The sequence below is a fragment of the Oncorhynchus masou genome, chromosome 8, assembly GCF_036934945.1.
Source record: "Oncorhynchus masou masou isolate Uvic2021 chromosome 8, UVic_Omas_1.1, whole genome shotgun sequence".
NCBI lineage: Eukaryota > Metazoa > Chordata > Actinopteri > Salmoniformes > Salmonidae > Oncorhynchus > Oncorhynchus masou.
In genome coordinates, this window is record NC_088219.1 from 32387427 (window position 1) to 32402261 (window position 14835).

Here is a 14835-nt window from a genome sequence, read left to right on the forward strand (position 1 = left end):
ATTGTTCAATGACACAATAATTTTAATTCAGGTTATTTTTGGGGGGCTTGGGCTCATATTAAGGCCTTGTGCATTTGCATGAGCTCTAAGATGCATGTGGGTGTTCTACATGCACCGTCTTAAATGCTTTGAATTAACAGTCACCTTATAAAGCCCTGTCCGGCCTCCCGGGTGGCATAGTGGTCCAGGTCTAGCTGTGCCACCAGAGACTCTGGGTTCGCGCCCAGGCTCTGTCGCAGCCAGCCGCGACCGGGAGGTCCGTTGGGTGACACACAATTGGCCTAGCGTCGTCAGGGTTAGGGAGGGTTTGGCCGGTAGGGATATCCTTGTCTCATCGCGCACTAGCGACTCCTGTGGCAGGCCGGGAGCAGTGCACGCTAACCAGGTCGCCAGGTGCATGGTGTTTCCTCCAACACATTGGTGCGGCTGACTTCCGGGTTGGATGCGTGCTGTGTTAAGAAGCAGTGCGGCTTGGTTGGGTTGTGTTTCGGAGGTCGCATGGCTTTCGATCTTCGTCTCTCCCAAGTCAGTACGGGAGTTGTAGCGATGAGACAAGATAGTAGCTACTATTAATTGGATACTATTAATTGGGGAGAAAAAGTGGGGTAACATTTTTTTTAAATTATGAAAATAAAAAAAAGAAAGCACTATCCATTTCGTTGTGTTTGGCTTTATAACAACATCCACAACAACTATGTTTTCCACTCAGTTCCAACCTGTTGTTTAACTTCTTTCTTCAAATTGATAACAGTGAGGTAAAAAAAATGTTGCCTAACGTTGAGTTTTTAAAGCACAATACAATTTTGATGACAAGTGTTTGATGTGATTTTCGATTGCATTTTCATTGATGTCAGAGAGGTTAGAGGGACAATAGATCCCTGAGTACCAGCCCATTAGCGACCTGACAGTCATTCGGGAGTTGGGTACTACCAACGCATGTACAGGGTACATAAAAGAAGATGACCAATTACCGACTCAACGGTCACTTGGAATTTGACTGCAGTCATAACTTATGACTGCTGGTGTGGCGGTAATAAGGTTACTGCAACAGCCCTAATCAGGGGTAAGTGAGGGCACTTTGTGGGGAGTTTGAAGGGAGATGGACAATGGGCTTTAGTGTTCATTACCTCTCTCCTCTGGACAGGTGGCTCTCACAATAAAACCTGCTGAGTGAACTACTTGTCCCAGATTAATAGTTTTGATAACACAGAGAGAGAGAGAGAGAGAGAGAGAGACATAAAAAGTAGAGAGAAAAGTAGACAGAGCGAGATGGAGAGAGACAGGGGGATAAAGAGAGAGCAGAGAAACAGGAGCCGTTGAGAGGGGGGAACCACCTGGCAGTCACCCAGTGAGATGTCAGCAGCCTCTAGATTAGAGGTGATACATTACCCCGGCCATTAAAACATTACACACATTGATTGGTGCTGACGGGAGGACCGCATGACCAGACCAGACCAGAGAAAGGGAGGGGTGGGGGCTGTGTGGCCGAATGGGCAGACCTGGGTTCAAATACGACTTTAAATAATTGTAAATACTTTATCTGGGCTTGATTTAACTAGCCTGCCACATTGGATCAAATACAATAATCCAAACAAATACTACATTCCCCGTGAAAGCTGGCACTCAAGAGCAAATGCTCAAAGTTTTTAAATGATTTCAAATACTGTTTTAACCCAGGTCTGCATGTGGCCATAAGAGTTTGTGTTACCTGAGCTTGGATTTCTATGGGCTGAGGTCTTTGTTCCGTGTCTGTTCACTCCAGCCTTGTTACATTAGTTCAGGGAATCTTTCAGAGAACAACAAACAGAAGACTAACCATGTTTGATGATGTGCTTACACACAACATATCTGAAGGGGTTAGGCCTCCATCAATTGCAAAGAGACCTGAAAGAAACACAGTTTTAACCATAAAACCATAGCTTGATTTTCTCTTTGATGAAACTACAGATTTTAGTGGCTACTCTCCATGTGGAAACGATGGTCTATGGTCTGTTCAATGTTTACAAAGACTGTCTCCATTCTTTCAAAGCTGTCATCACCCTTTGTCCTCAACACGTAGCTATACCGTAGATGGCACTCTCTCCTGGCCCACAGACTACTGTCAGGGTACCATTTAACTGAGTCCCTCTATACAGAGGGCTCAAATTGAGGTGGCATGTGGGGTTATGCAATACATCTTGTGAAAGGAAAGGGCAAAAAGCATACCCCTTGTTAGCTTAAAGGCCCAGTGCATTCAAAACACGATTTCCTTGTGTTTTATATATATATATAGTATACAGCATTTCCACACTATGAGGTTCAAATAATACTGTGATATTGTGAAAATGATGATCATTCGCTTTTAGCGTTAGTGCTGTTTAATATATAGTACAGTATACAGCCTTATCTTGACTTTCACTGAAGAGTTCATCTTCTATTCTAAACTGTAGAGGACAAAGGACATCTACTAATAAACTCGGGGAATGACACACACACACGCCTCCCCCTCCTTCCCCGCCTTACACGCCATCCCTGTTTGGCCTTCAAAGCCCCATATCCTAGATCACTAAATAATTACAGGCAGCAAGGCACATGCGCACACATACACACACACACACACACACACACACACACACACGAGCATGCGCGCGAACACACACACGGCGAAGCAGGGTACAGGGGTAATTGAATGTACAGTAACTTGAGATATGGTGATGGACAGATTCCCATTAAGCAAATCCACTTCATTGCAGCGCAGCTCTCCCACCACACATCTCGGGAGCAAGGAGTGAGGAGTTGGACACACACAGTCAAACACACACACACACACACGCACGCACAGACACACACACACACACACACACACACACACACAAACAAACACCACCACCAACGTTATCTGAGGAGACCTATAGAATAGATGGACAGGGCAATTCAAAATATAATGTATAGGTAGGTATAAAGTCTATAGCTAGGTTTCAGCATCAGTTCTTTGTGGCGTAATGCCCTTGAGTTCACCCTCGACTTTCCTCTTAGGTACAGTATTGCTGGTTCAGCATCTGGCCCACAATGCAAATGCAGTGTGTGTGGTGTGTGTACGAGATTGAGATAGAGAGAGACAGTGAAAGAGAGAGAGAGACAGTGAAAGAGAGAGAGAGAGAGAGAGAGGAGAGAGATCGAAAGGACAGCGAGTGCAAAAGAAAGGGGGAGGAAGAGAGTGAGTGAGAGCACACTAATGGAGCAGCTAATGGCATTCCCCTCCATTGAACATAGAGTCAATTTTCAGATAACAAGGCTAGTAGATTGTGCACTTTTGCTTCATGAGGTGAACAGAGCAGCGAGCTGGCCTGAACCCTTGACCTTGCCGCAGACACTGGGCCTGTCATGCCAAATAATATCCCTAAGCCAAAAAGTGTGTGTCCCCCGCGTCACAATGGGATTCGATAAACTATTCTATTTGAGTAACTCTGCATAACGTCCATTGGTTCAAGGGGAGTGGGAAGTGCGCAGGTGGGCAAAACAAACTGAAGCCTACGTAACATTTTCTAGCCACATCTGCTATGAGGGGCCAGTTATATTTTTCAACCCTTTTGATCTTCCTCTATCAAAAATGATATATTTAGTTTTCAAAATGAAATTAGATCAAGTGATAATTGGCCTAGTGGAAAGGTGAGACAATAGAGCAAAAATGTTCAGCGTCTCACACACTTATGTCAGTATGTACTCTCTTCTTCACAACAAATGAAATTCCAAAGCCATTGAACTACAAATTTCTCTCATACGGTTAGATTTGATTGACAGCTGATGAGCGTGTGTTGTTTTATTTTGATATGTCTTCAGTTACAGATCGAAACACATTCCAATCAGAGCATCTCTATTGTCTGACACACACACATACAAACACACACGCACCCATTGTCTGACTGTAGCATACAGTATCAGGTCCATTTAGTCAGTTACAGATAATGGCATGGGATGCCTTAAGGAATTCCTGGGATATACAGTGCCTTGACTTTTTCCACATTTTGTTACGTTAGACTTATTCTAAAATGTATTCAATGATTTATTTTTTCTCATCAATCTACACACAACACCCCATAATGACAAAGCAACATATGATGGAGGCCATCGTTCCTCAATGGAAGAAGTTTGGAACCACCAAGGCTCTTCCTAGAGCTGTCTGCATTGGCCAAACTGAGCAATCGGGGGAGAAGGGCCTTGGTCATGGAGATGGTCACTCTGACAGAGCTCTAGAGTTCCTCCAAAGATTTTTTGGAGATAGATAGACCACAGCCTGTTGTTTCCAATGGGAACAAATGAGTCATAGTGGGCAGAACAAGCAAGGAGGGGGGCAGAGCCAAGCACGAGCTAGTGAGATTCTATTGGCGCGTTCTAGCAATATCTGCATATTGCCATTAGGGAACACCTACAATGTGAAGTGCGCGTGTGCAATAACTCAATTTGCCTTTGCACTCCTTCTAAACAAAACTTTTTATTTTTTTTATTGCGAAGATTAAAGTTTACAAACCTTAGCCCACTCTTCATAAAATCTTCTAGTTTTGAAACAGAAAACTGTTTTGAGATAGAAAGTTTGTTGATAAGAACATTTGCAGAATGTAGGCCAAAATACATCTCGTTCAATCTTCTTCCACTGCTTCACATTAAAACACCCAGTGAAAGATTTGTCTCATTGTTCTATCTGTGGTTCCTCTGTAGAGATGGGAGAAACTTCCAGAAGGACACCTATCTCTGCAGCACTACTCCAATCAGGCCATTATGGTAGATTGGCCAGACAGAGGCCACTCCTCATTGAAAGACACATGACAACTCGCTTGGAGTGTGTCAAAAGGCACATTAAGACTCTCAGACCATGAGAAACGCGATTCTCTGGTCTGATGAAATCAAGATTGAACTCTTTGGCCTGAATGCCAAGCGTCACGTCTGGAGGAAACCTGGCACCATCCCCATGGTGAAGCATGGTGGTGGCGGCAGCATCATGCTGTGGGGATGTTTATCAGCGGCAGGGACTGGGAGACTAGTCAGGATCATAGCAAAGATGAACGGAGCAAAGTACATAGAGATCCTTGATGAAAACTTGCTCCAGAGCGCGCAGGACCTCAAGACTGGGGTGAAGGTTCAACTTCCAATAGGAGACCGACCCTAAGCACACAGCCAAGACAACGCAGGAGTGGCTTTGGGACAAGTCTCTGAATGTCCTTGAGAGGCTCAGCAAGAGCCCAGACTTGAACCCGTTCGAACATCTCTGGAGAGACCTGAAAATAAATGTACAGCAACTCTCCCCATCTAACCTGACAGAACTTGACAGGATCTGCAGAGAAGAATGTGAGAAACTCCCCGTGTAAAGGGTCTGATGTGATATTTCTGTTTTTATTTTGTAATAAATTGGCAAACCTGTATTTGCCTTATCATTATGGGGTATTGTGTGTAGATTAAATTATATTTTTTTTCTCATCAATCAGTTTTAGAATAAGATTTTAGAGGTCGGAATACTTTCAGAAGGCACTAATTGGTGTAAATGACTGAATGGAAGAATGCAAATGCTGTGCATGTGAGTATGTGTTTGTGTGTGTGTGTGTGTGTGTGTGGTTGTGTGTGCATACCTACGCACGCGTGTGTGTGTGTGGTGTGTGTGTGTGTGTGCGCGCATGCCTGAGCATGCCTGAATGTGTGCGTACGTGAGTGTGTGAGCACCAGGCTGCTCTCCCTCTCCTCTGGGACCCATTAAAACTGACAGGGTTAAGCTCAGAGGCAAACACAACATGGATTTAATAGAACAAAACACACATATTGTTACACACTGTTAGATTGACAGCTATCAGATCCACTTCTCCTCAATCCTCTCCTGGCTGTTTATTAGCGCCTTCGGGTTTTCTGCTCTGTTTCATTGTTTCATCCCTCCAGCTCTCCATTCTCTGTCTTTCTTTACTTCCATCTCTCTATCCCTCCATCTGAAAGCCACCCCTCTTCTAATTAAGGTGAAAAAGACCTGGAACCTGACACTGTTCTTTATGATGCTCACTCAAAACTCTGTCAATGAGGTCAATTACCAGCCACTGCCTTGTTTGAGTGGGCTACAGCAGATGTTTGGGCCTGTGCTACTGAAATAATTGGGAATGTAATGAGAGTCAATGTGAACAGTTAGGAGTTTGACGTGTGTAAGAGTTGATTCTTGACTGGTGTCACTGAGCTGAGCATTGCCCTGAGATTATGTTCTGAAGCCTTTGATCAATTGTGAAATGATGTCCTGTTAAGATCCAAGCTTTGAAGCAATTGCATGGGACACAACGCACCCAAAACAATACACAGAAGTAAAAGCAGCTTACCACACAGCCCACTTATTATACCAAGTCATATACACATGAATCATCGGAGTGTTTATGCAGAAATTAAAAGAAGCAATTAATCTGGGCACGCCATCCTGAGGGTCTGAAATAAAAGGTTAACAGAAACAACTTAGGTGTGAGTTGTGACTGAGTTGACATGCTTTTTACTTTCCACATGCAAGTAGTGTATGGTTGACACACTTTAGCAGCTATCTCACCACAGCATCAGTGCAGATCCAGAGTGTGTATGGCCCATGCATTCCCAATGTGTCATTGACTGAATTCATTTAACTCTACAATTTGGAAATATTTAAAGCTGCCTCAGCCACATGAATACAACAAATAAACACAAAAATTAACGGAGGATACAAACACAAATTCAACATATTTATTTCCATTAGGGTCCTCATCTGCCTTTGTCTCCTCAGATAACTGCAGGGAATACGTTCAGCGGTTCATCTGGATGACTTCTGCTCTCTTCGCCACATTTCCACATGACACAACCAGACCTGCAGGCCATTGAGCCAATAGGAATGGAGGATGCAAAATGCATTAGGAGAGAGCGTAAGAGACAAAGTGAACGACAGAGAGAGAGAGAGAGAAAGAGAGAGAGACAGAAACAGTAAGAGGGAGTGAATGACAGAGGGAGAGAGCGAGAGAAAGAATGCGAGAGAGAAAGAGAAAGAGGGGTGGTGTTTCTAATTAAAGGCTGTTTCACTAGTAAACACTAAACTATGAGGGTGTGTGTGTTTAAATGAAAAAGCATTGTTAAAACACATATGAATGTTCAAAAATGCTGTAATACAGGGAGCATTAGTTGAGAGAGAGAAGGAAAGAGAGTCAGACAGAAAAAGAGAGACAGGAAGGGACAGAGAGATAGAAGGAGAAAGCGACAGAAAGAAAATAAGGAGCAGTTTCAGAGGTTAGCTCTACCTGATTGTGTTTAGTGAGAGTGGCAAAGGCCAGGCCTGGATATTTAGGCAAAGAAAATCCCTCTGTTATTGCCATCATATACCAGCCTACACATCCAAATCCATCTCTCCAATAACTCACTCTGTATGGCAGCTATTCAGAATGAAGTGATGCTATGAAATGTCTTCTCAATGCAAACAGATATGGGAGGGAACTACACAATATATTGCATACCAAAGTGTGTGGACACCCCTTCAAATTAGTGGATCTGGCTGTTTCAGCCACACCCGTTGCTAACAGGTGTAAAGAAATGTAACACACAGCCATGCAATCTCCATAGACACACTTTGGGAGTAGAATGGCCTTTCTGAAGAGCACAGTGATTTTCAATGTGGCATCGTCATAGGATACCACCTCTCCAACAAGTCAGTTCATCAAATCTTTGCCATGCTCGAGCTGCCCCGATCAACTGTAAGTGCTGTTATTGTGTTATTGCGAAGTGGAAATGTCTAGGAGCAACAATGGTTCAGCCTATGAAGTGGTAGGTCACACAAGCTCACAGAATGGGAACACCGAGTGCTAAAGCGCATAAAATAATAATCTATCCTCATTTGCAACCATCACTACCGAGTAGCACAACTGTTTGTCGGAGCTTCATAAAATGGGCTTCAATGGTTGAGCAGCCGCACACAAGCCTAAGATCCCCATGCGCAATGTCAAGCATCGGCTGGAGTGGTGTAAAGCTTGCCGTATTGGACTGTAGCAGTGGAAACATGTTCTCTTGAGTGATGAATTATGCTTCACCATCTGGCAGTCCAATGGATGAATCTAGGTTTGGCGGATGCTAGGAGAACACTATCTGCCCCAATGCATAGTGCCAACTTTAAAGTAGTCTGGGTCTTTTCATGGTTCGGACTAGGCCCCTTAGTTCCTTTGAATGGAAATCTTAACGCTATAGCATACAATGACATTCATGACGATTCTGTGCTTCCAACTTTGTGACAACAGTTGGGGGACTGGTCCTTTTCTGTTTCAGCATGACAATGCCCTCGTGCACAAAGCGAGGTCCATACAGAAATGGTGTGTTGAGATCAGTGTGTATGAACTTGAATGACCTCCACAGAGCCCTGACCTCAACCCCATCAAACACCTTTGGGATGAATTGGAACCCTGACTGCGAGCCAGGCCTAATTGCCCAACATCAGTGCCCGACCTCACTAATGCTCTTGTGGCTGAATGGAAGTAAGTCACCACAGCAATGTTCCAACATCTAGTAGAAAGCCTTCCCAGAGGAGTGGATGCTGTAATAGCAGCAAAGAAGGAACCAACTCCATATTAGTGCCCATGGTTTCGGAATAAGATGTTTGACGAGCAGGTGTCCACATACTTTTGGTCATGTAGTGTATGTATGATCTCCTCTCCTCCAGACCCAGTCATTCCAATAGCTAGTTAGTATTCAGCCAGCACCTCTCACACCAGAGAGATGGGATCCTATCACATCACATTAGGCTGAATTAGATGAAACACGTTCTGCTCGTCTCTGCCTTGTCTCTGCTTTGTCTCTGCCTTTCTGCACAAAGAATCCCCAAAGGTCCCACAGCCAGATAACATTTTATCTCTTCAACCATCCTAATCCCTTAGCCATGTGTTTCAGTATCTCATCTATGAGGCTAATGTTTTCCGAAGTCATCACCACGGACTTGTCCATCGTCCACTATCTGTTATAGCTAACACCCCTGCTACAGATTAAGTCGCTATCACATTTCACACACTTTTATAAAAACCTGCTCCTCTCTCTCTCTCTACTTCAACCCTCCCTCCCTCTCTCAGGAAACATGTATTCTCCATCAATAAGAAACAGTCCCTCTCTCTCTCTCTAGATGTATGAGTGTCTTAAAGCTATGCTAGTTTATAGTTCCTCCTCCAGTCCGTTATCCTAAACGCTATGAGGACTGCTGCCTTGCCTTTTACACAGAAGGGAGATAAGGGCTTAATGCATTACCCTGCAAAGGGAAGCAGCACCCTGTATTGTCGTCATAAATCACTGTGGCTCCCATCACTTTAGTTTGCGCACACTCACGCACACACTCGCACACACTGGCACGCATGCACACACAGGCATGTACTGTATGCACACGCACTCACACACACACATGCTGCAGTGCATCCACATACAGCCATGCAAATACACACTCACACATACACACACTCCCAGGGCAAAAACACTGTCCCCTCCCCTGCCGAGTTGTCCTTGATGTTAAATTGATTTTCTCCACCAGTTTCTTAATGAAACTTCTTCTTCAGTTCCTATGATTTATGCCGCTGGCTGCCACCTAGCCCCAGCCCCAGCCTTCCATCCTTTCTTCCCTCCCTCCCTCCCTCCGTCCCTCCCTCTCCCCTGACACTAACGACTGTGAGAGGAGCGACCATACATCCAGGAGATTTTTGTTGAGGAATCCTGGGTGCAGGCTGGGGAGGTGGACAAGTCAACATGGCTCAGCAAAGACCGCAACCTGTGTGCTAAATGGGGATTAACCAAAGAAGCAAATAGTTAGGGAGTTCACCCGACTTCAACACCACTCAGACTAAGGAAAATTAAGAATTATTATACAAAGTGTCTGCAGTGTCCCTGTATTTTTATGTGCCGTACATTTGTGAGGTGAAATACGAGGTCAAAACATGGTGTCAGTGATCTTCAGGTCGGAAAGTCGAAGCTCTAGAAAGAGACAAGAGTTGGGATTCCGAGATGGATGAACGCTCAAAACTATTTTTCCAGTAGGAGTTCCCAGTTGTCGTGAATGCGGAAAAGAGAGAGAGCAATGACGTGGTGCACATATCAGCACTAATTTCAGGACTACTGGATAAAAAGTATACCCAAGTATCTCAATAATATTCCCAGCTAGCACATAATGTTCTGAGAACCATGTCTCCTTGACCTTGGTGAGAGCGTGGTTGTCCTATGGTTATTTTGCATACAAATGTCCCACAACTTCCTGGTAATGGCCAGGATAGTTGTTTGGCTTTGGAACAATTCTCAGCACATTGAAGGAACTTGACAAAAAAATATATACACTAACGTTCAAAGGTAAGGTGTCACTTAGAAATGTTATTTTGAAAGAAAAACATTTTTTGTTCATTAAAATAACATCAAATTGATCAGGAAAAACAGTGTAGACATTGTTAATGTTGGAAATGACTATTGTAGCTGGAAATGACTGATTTTTATGGAATATCTACATAGGCGTACAGGAGCCCATTATCAGCAACCATCACTCCTGTGTTCCAATGGCACGCTGTGTTAGCTAATCCAAGTCAACAGTGAATAGGTGACTCAAAGAAAAAGCCATATCTCAGACTGGCCAATAAAAAGAAAAGATTAAGATTGGCAAAATAACACAGACACTGGACAGAGGAACTCTGCCTAGAAGGCCAGCATCTCGGAGTCACCTCTTCACTGTTGAGAATGGTGTTTTGCGGGTACTATTTAATGAAGCTGCCAGTTGAGGACCTGTGAGGCCTTTGTTTCTCAAACTAGACACTAATGTACGTGTCCTCTTGCTCAGTTGTGCACCGGGGCCTCCCTCTCCCCTTTCTATTCTGGTTAGAGTCAGTTTGCGCTGTTCTGTTAAGGGAGTAGTACACAGCGTTGTATGAGATCTTCAGTTTCTTGGCAATTTCACGCATGGAATAGCCTTCATTTCTCAGAACAATAATAGACTGATGAGCTTCAGAAGAAAGTCCTTAGTTTCTGGCCATTTTGAGCCTGTAATCGAACCCACAAATGCTGATGCTCCAAATACTCAACTAGTCTAAAGAAGGCCAGTTTTATTGTTTATATAATCAGAACAACAGTTTTCAGCTGTGCTAACATAATTGCAAAATGGTTTTCTAATGATCAATTAGTCTTTTAAAATTATAAACTTGGATTAGCTAACACAACATGCCATTGGAGTGATGGTTGCTTCAAATGGGACTCTGTACACCTATGTAGTTATTCCATTAAAAAAAATATGCCAGCTACAATAGTCATTTACAACATTAACAATGTGTACACTGTATTTCTGATCAATTTGATCTAATTTTAATGGACATTTCTAAGTGACCCCAAACTTAAGTTAAGATATTGTTACATGTAATGTTCTAGGAAAGTTCTCCAACTGGTTTGACATTGGAAATGTTCTCAAATAGTTCCAAGAATGTTAAGAAATTTCTGAATTTCAGTACTTCAGCATAACGTTTCCTACAGGTTTCCTCATGGTTCTATTTAAAGTCATGTTTGGAAAGTCTTCTTCAAGAGAATTTTAGTAATGAATGTTCGAAGAATGTTATTTAAAAATATATTTTCCATTCTCAGAACGTTATGAAAACATTCAATAAAAATGAAAAAAAAACTTTAGTAACATTCAGAGAACGTTTTAATAATGTTATTTTTAAACATATACATTCCGTTGTCAGCAAAAAAATCTATCCTCTATCTTGTTAAGTGTGTTCAGGTGTGTTGGCCGCCACCCACTAATTGGCCACACCTGCTCTAATTGAGTACTTGTTTCCTTTGAAATGGGGTCTGCTTGAATAGACTAAAATTAACAGCTTTATAAACAAAAAAACATAGCATGCTAACTCCATCAAGGAGGTGAATTGAACAAATTCCATGAATAGAGAACCAAAGTGTACAGGTTTAAATTTCACTAATGCTGTGTCACAATAAAACATTTTTTAAATTATTAATGCCTAAGGACATGTATTTCCGTGTGTCCTCTCTCTGCTTAGAGTTCAAAATAAAGCTAGTAGTGTTATTACAAGTCTTACTGAAAGGAAGTTATTAAAAAAACTCAAAATAACCTATAATTTGCATTCTCAGTGTTAATAAAACCTCCCAGGAAAACTGCCTATCAATCATTGTTTTTGAAACCAGTTGATAGCCAGTGAAAAATGCACTCTTGCAACAGATGCATATTACGAATCCAAGCCTGTGGAATAAAAGTGGGGCTTTTATTGCTCAATCTAATTCATGCTGATAAAAAAAATCCATAGGCCTAATAGACACATGCTCAAACTTGCACACTTTTGATAGACTTAAAGGGGCAATCTGTAGTTGCTACATCCATTTTTGGACTTTTTTTTGGACACACACACACACACACACACACACACACACACACACACACACACACACACACACACACACACAGTTGAAGTCGGAAGTTTACATACACTTAGGTTGGAGTCATTATTACTAGTTTTTCAACCTCTCCACAAATTATAGTGGAGTGGTTGGGAAAAAAAACTATAGTTTTGGCAAATCGGTTAGGACATCTACTTTGTGCTTGACACAAGTCATTTTTCCAACAATTGTTTACAGACAGATTATTTCACTTATAAATCACTGTATCACAATTTACAGTGGGTCAGAAGTTTACATACACTAAATTGACTGTGCTTTAAAACAGATGGAAAGATCCAGAAAATGATGTCATTGCTTTAGAAGCTTCTGATAGGCTAATTGACATCATTTGAGTCAATTGGAGGTGTACTTGTGGATGTATTTCAAGGCCTACCTTCAAACTCAATGACTCTTTGCTTGACATCAAGGGAAAATCAAAAGAAATCAGTCAAAACCTCAGAAAGAAATTGTAGACCTCCACAAGTCTGGGTCATCCATGGGAGCAATTTCCAAACACCTGAAGGTACTACGTTCATCTGTACAAACAATAGTACGCAAGTATAAACCCCATGGGACCACTTAACCGTCACACCGCTCTGTCTCCTAGAGATGAACGTACTTTGGTGCGAAAAGTGCAAATTAATCCCAGAATAACAGAAAAGGACCTTGAAGATGCTGGAGGAAACAGGTGCAAAAGTATCAATATCCACATTAAAATAAGTGCTATATCAACATCAGCAAGGCAGAAGCCACTGCTCCAAAACCGTCATAAAAAAGACAGATTACGGTTTGCCACTGCACATGGGGACAAAGAGCGTACTTTTTGGAGAAATATCCTCTGGTCTGATGAAACAAAAACAGAACTGTTTGCCCATAATGACCATCGTTTGGAGGAAAAAGGGCTCCCCCTTTTTGCAAGCCCGAGAAAACCATCACAACCATGAAACACAGGGGTAGCAGCATCCTGTTGTGGGGGTGCTTTGCTGCAGGAGGGACTGGTGCACTTCACAAATAGATGGCATCATAAGGAAAGAAAATTATGTGGATAAATTGAAGCAACACTCAAGACATCTTCCAAATGGACAATGACACCAAGCATGCTTCCAAAGTTGTGGCAAAATGGCTTAAGGACAACAAAGTCAAGGTATTGGAGTGGCCATCACAAAGCCCTGACCTCAATCCCATGGAACATTTGTGGGCAGAACTGAAAAAGTGTGTGCGAGCAAGGAGGCCTACAAAACCTGACTCAGTTACAGCAGCTCTGCCAGGAGGAATGGGCCAAAATTCACCCAACTTATTGTGGGAAGCTTGTGGAAGGCTACCCGAAACATTTGACCCAAGTTAAACCATTTAAAGGCAATGCTACCAACATTTCACATTCTTACAATAAAGTGGTAATCCTAACTGACGTAAGACAGGGAATGTTTCCTAGGAATAAATGTCAGGAATTGTGAAAAACTGAGTTTAAATGTATTTGGCTAAGGTGTATGTGAACTTCTGACTTCAACTGTGTGTGTGTGTGTGTGTGTGTGTGTGTGTGTGTGTGTGTGTGTGTGTGTGTGTGTGTGTGTGTGTGTGTGTGTGTGTGTGTGTGTGTGTGTGTGTGTGTGTGTGTGTGTGTGTGTGTGTATATATATGTACACTGCTCAAGAAAAAGGGAACACTTAAACAACACAATGTAACTCCAAGTCAATCACACTTCTGTGAAACTGTCCACTTAGGAAGCAACACTGATTGACAATAAATTTCACATGCTGTTGTGCAAGTGGAATCAACAGCAGGTGGAAATTATAGGCAATTGGCAAGACACCCCCAATAAAGGAGTGGTTCTGCAGGTGGTGACCACAGACCACTTCTCAGTTCCTATGCTTCCTGACTGATGTTTTGGTCACTTTTGAATGCTGGCGGTGCTTTCACTCTCGTGGTAGCATGAGACAGAGTCTACAACCCACACAAGTGGCTCAGGTAGTGCAGTTCATCCAGGATGGAACATCAAGGCGAGCTGTGGCAAGAAGGTTTGCTGTGTCTGTCAGCGTAGTGTCCAGAGCATGGAGGCGCTACCAGGAGACAGGTCAGTACATCAGGAGATGTGGACGAGACCGTAGGAGGGCAACAACCCAGCAGCAGGACCGCTACCTCTGCCTTTGTGCAAGGAGGAGCAGGTGGAGCACTGCCAGAGCCCTGCAAAATGACCTCCAGCAGGCCACAAATGTGCATGTGTCTGCTCAAATGGTCAGAAACAGACTCCATGAGGGTGGTATGAGGGCCCGACATCCACAGGTGGGGGCTGTGCTTACAGCCCAACACTGTGCAGGACGTTTGGCATTTGCCAGAGAACACCAAGATTGGCAAATTCGCCACTGGCGCCCTGTGCTCTTCACAGATGAAAGCAGGTTTACACTGAGCACATGTGACAGACGTGACAGAGTCTGGAGA